At 42.7% G+C, this 4,111-nt stretch overlaps 1 non-coding gene across 1 annotated transcript; it reads right to left on the reverse strand.

The window, feature by feature from the left end:
- Positions 1 to 404: 404 nt before the first annotated feature.
- Positions 405 to 541, reverse strand: LOC119920048. Its single transcript, XR_005447818.1, has one exon. It is a non-coding gene; the product is annotated as a small nucleolar RNA SNORA7 (small nucleolar RNA).
- Between the last annotated feature and the right edge of the window lie 3,570 nt (positions 542 to 4,111).

Here is a 4,111-nt window from a genome sequence, read left to right on the forward strand (position 1 = left end):
TCCTACCTCCCCTCTTTATCCTTAGATTGGGAGCCCCTTGAGGGTTAGGGACTGTGCCTAATTTCCACCCATGTATTCTTTCCCAGTGTTTTGTCCTGGTCTTTGCACAAAGCAGGCACTTAATAAATACTATTACTCCTACTAGTACTGGTATGTATTCAGCACCTACTAAATGCAGTCTTTTCTTATGCAGTCAAGTCTATTCCAACCCATAGTAACACCACAGACCCATCTCTCCCAGAACACCCCGCTCTCCATCTGCAATCATTCTGGTAGTGTATCCATAGAGTTTTCTTGGTAAAAATATGGAAATGGTTTACCATTGCCGCCTTCTGCATAGAAAACTTGAGTCTCTGCCCTCAACTCTCTCCCATGCCGCTGCTGCCCAGCATGGGTGAGTTTTGACTTGTAGCAGATTGCCTTCCACTCGCTAGCCACTGGCCAAGCTAGGAATGGATGGATAGGCCTCTGCTTGACTCTCCCTCCTATAGCTGAGACTGGTAGAGTACTGGAAACTCTCCATGTGTGACCCTGAGAGGGGACTAAATGCAGTGCACTATACTAAATGCTTGGAAAGGACAACAGAAGCATAAGACTCATTCCCTGTTTACAAACAATCAGTGAGGTGGGATGGGGACTGTATCTGACCCAATTATTCTATACTTGCCCCAGCACTTGGTACACACAAGTGCTTAAAAATATCACAGTTATTATTATTTTTATTATTATAATGCCAGAATCAGTGGTATTCATTGAGAGCTTTCTGTGCACAGGACACTGTATCAAGCACTTGGGAAAGTGCAATAGAATTGGTAAACACAATCCCTGCCCTTAAGGAGCTTACAGTCTAGTGGGGAGCTTGAGTCATTGTCATTTCTGTAAACATTTTTCACAAATGGGAGTTCTCCCCTGACCTCCCTTAGCCCCTTCCATATTCTTCCTTCTCCAAGCCAACATCCTCAGTCTCTCTAACTCTAACTCTAACTCAGTCTCTCATAGAACCCATTTTCCCTCTTCTCATCTTTTGAGGTACTTCTCTTGAGCCCTTCTCCTGTACCCCTGTAATGTCTTTTAGGCACAGGCATTCCGAGGAAGGGCTTGGTACAAGAAATGTAACAGACAGAGGACTGCTCCAGATAGGAGCTCAGGCCCACAGAGAGGCAGCGCCAACTTTACTGTACTTGCATACATAATAATGATAATAATGATAATGATAATGATAATAATGATATAATAATGATAATAGTGATAATAATAATAATTATAATAGGTGCTTATTCTGTGCCAAGCACTGTAATAAGCGCTGGAGTAGATACAAGATCATCTGGTTGGACACAGGCCCCTGTCACATCTGGAGCTCACAGTCTAAGTAGGAGGGAGTAATAATAATAATAATAACTGTGGTATTTGTTAAGTGTTTACTATGTGCCAGGCTCTGTACTAAGCACTGGAGTGGATACAAACAAATTTAAGTTGGACACAGTCCTTGTCTCACATGGGGCTCACGGTCTCAATCCCCATTTTACAGACTGTAGGATTAGGATTAGTGAAGTTAGATCAGTTTTGCACTGTCTAGCCAAAAATAAGGCAACTGGCTTTGATAGGCTTCTTACTGAGGTGTTTCAGGCAGCTGCAGTGGATTCAGTGAAAGTCCTTACAAAATTATGTCAAAAGGTATGGCTACCCACTCAATGGCCATCTGATTGGAAGAGATCAGTTTACGTTCCAATACTGAAGAAAGGAGACACAACTAAATGTGACAATTATCATACAGTTTCGTTGATCTCACATGCTAAGCAAGGTATTGCTAAATGTCATTCAGCATCGAATAGAGACCTACACGTAACGTGAATTGCCTGATATTCAAGCAAGATTCCGGAAAGGACGAGAGACGCGAGATATTATTGCTGATGTCCGTTGGATAATCAAAAGGACAAGAGAATAGCAAAAGGAAGTCAGCATGTGCTTTATTGATTATAGTAAGGCCTTTGACTGCTTGGATCACTTGAAGCTCTGGAGCACATTAAGGAAAATAGGCATTGAATTGCATTAATACGGAACCTATATGACGAACAGGAGGCTACAGTAAAACCAGAATATGGAGAAACAGATTGATTTCCCATTAGTAAGGGTGTAAGACCATGATTTATCTTATTGCCTTATCTGTTCATCCTTTAAACCGAATACATGATGAGAGAAGCCGAATTAGATGAAGACAAACGGGGAGTAAAGATTGGAGGAAGGAATATGAACAACCTTCATTATGCTGATGATACTACTAGCAGAAAGTGACAAAGATGTGAAGGGCTTATTATTAAAAGTTAAGGAGCGGGCCAAAAAGATGGCCCTACATTTGAATGTCAAGAAAACAAAGATCATGACAACTGGAAGTTTTAACACATTTGTAGTGGTTGGAGAGAAGATTGAAATAGGTGACAATTTTTCTCTCCTGGGATCGAAAATCAATAAGAAAGGAACTAGTAGTCAAGAAATACATCAAAGATTAATGTTAGGAAGACTTGCTATGAAGAGCCTGGAAAAAGCCATGAAAAGTGCCGATGTAACAATTGCCACAAAAATACAAATTGTCAATTCTATGGTGCTTCCAGTGACAATCTATGGATTGGAAAGCTGGACAGTGAAAAACAGGACAGAAATCACATCAATTCTTTTGAAATGTGGTGTTGGGGAAGGCTTTTGTGAATACCATGGACTGCCCGAAAGACAAACAAATGAATTTTGGAGTAAATTAAGCCAAAGTGATCTTTGAAAGGCCAAATGACTCAGATTAGCATATTTTGGACACATCATCAGGAGGACTAATTCTCTGGAGAAGACACTAATGCTAGGAAAAATCCAGGCAAAATGTGGAAGAAGCAGACTAGCTACCATAACAACAATAACAGAAGAACTGTTAGCAAGGTTACGGATTATGACAGAAGACAGGACGTTCTGGAGAAAATATATCCATAGAGTTGCTATGAATTGGAAATGACTCGACAGCACCTGATAATAATAATAATGATAAGGATTACAAGTAGGATTTAGTCTCCAGTTTACAGATGAGGAAACTGAGGCACAGAGAAGTTAAGTGATTTGCCCAAAGTCTGTGCACACTCTTAGCTAGGATCTCTGCCTGCTGGGGCCAGGCCAACAATGGTAAAGGTTTCTGACTGAAAAACCACCCAGTGCAGCCTGTGGGAATAAGGTAAAACAACTGCCTGATATAGACAGCCAAGACCACGGTTGGCTACTGAGGCAACCGCTGCTGGATCATTATACCACAGCACAGCACTGGTGCTGTGCCACATTCACTTTGGTCATCAATGGGTCTTGCAATGCTCCAAGCCTTGGTGGTGGAGAGCAGTTTGTAACGTGCAGCAACCCTGTCTACCTGCTCATTCTTTGTACTCCATGCTCCACTGGAAACACAACTGTTTGGGATGAGAGGATATGAGTGGAATTACGCACACCACTAGCAATAGAATCAATTTCTCCACACAAAGGTCTCAGTCCTGAAGTCTTTAGACTGAGTAATGTCTGCATTCTCGATGGGAGATTTTATCACTAGAAGGAAAATGAGCAAGAAGATTTAGGAATGTTAGATCCCTGAGCATGAGGCTGGCTGTACAGGATGGCAACTGTCACTCCATTCTTCCACTCATCCCGTGGCCACTGTCAGAAGCAGAATCAAGAAATGGTGTTGGTCCCAGTCTTATGTTCTAAGGAAAATGGTTCCAAAATCCAACACATACATGCAATAACCAACATGGCAAACTCATACCAATTGGGCCCATAAAGCGGAAGGGCAGAGCAAGGCCGTTCTTGAATCAGATCTGTGGCCCAAACCCATAGTGCAGGTCACCCAAGACTCTGCTTCTGAAAGTGACACGAGGATACTTGGAGGAACCACGCGAGAGTTGCCTAGATAACTGCAGGTCCCAGCAGCCCCAAGGCTCACAGATACGTGACTACACACACACACACACACACACCCCTCCCTCCATTTGGTTGTACTCAAGAATGAAGCAGGGTGGCCTAGTGGAAGGGGCATGGGCCTGGGTGTAAGAGGACCTGGGTTCTAATCCCGGTTCCTTCCCTTGTCTGTTGT

Source organism: Tachyglossus aculeatus, chromosome X1, assembly GCF_015852505.1.
Source record: "Tachyglossus aculeatus isolate mTacAcu1 chromosome X1, mTacAcu1.pri, whole genome shotgun sequence".
Lineage (NCBI taxonomy): Eukaryota > Metazoa > Chordata > Mammalia > Monotremata > Tachyglossidae > Tachyglossus > Tachyglossus aculeatus.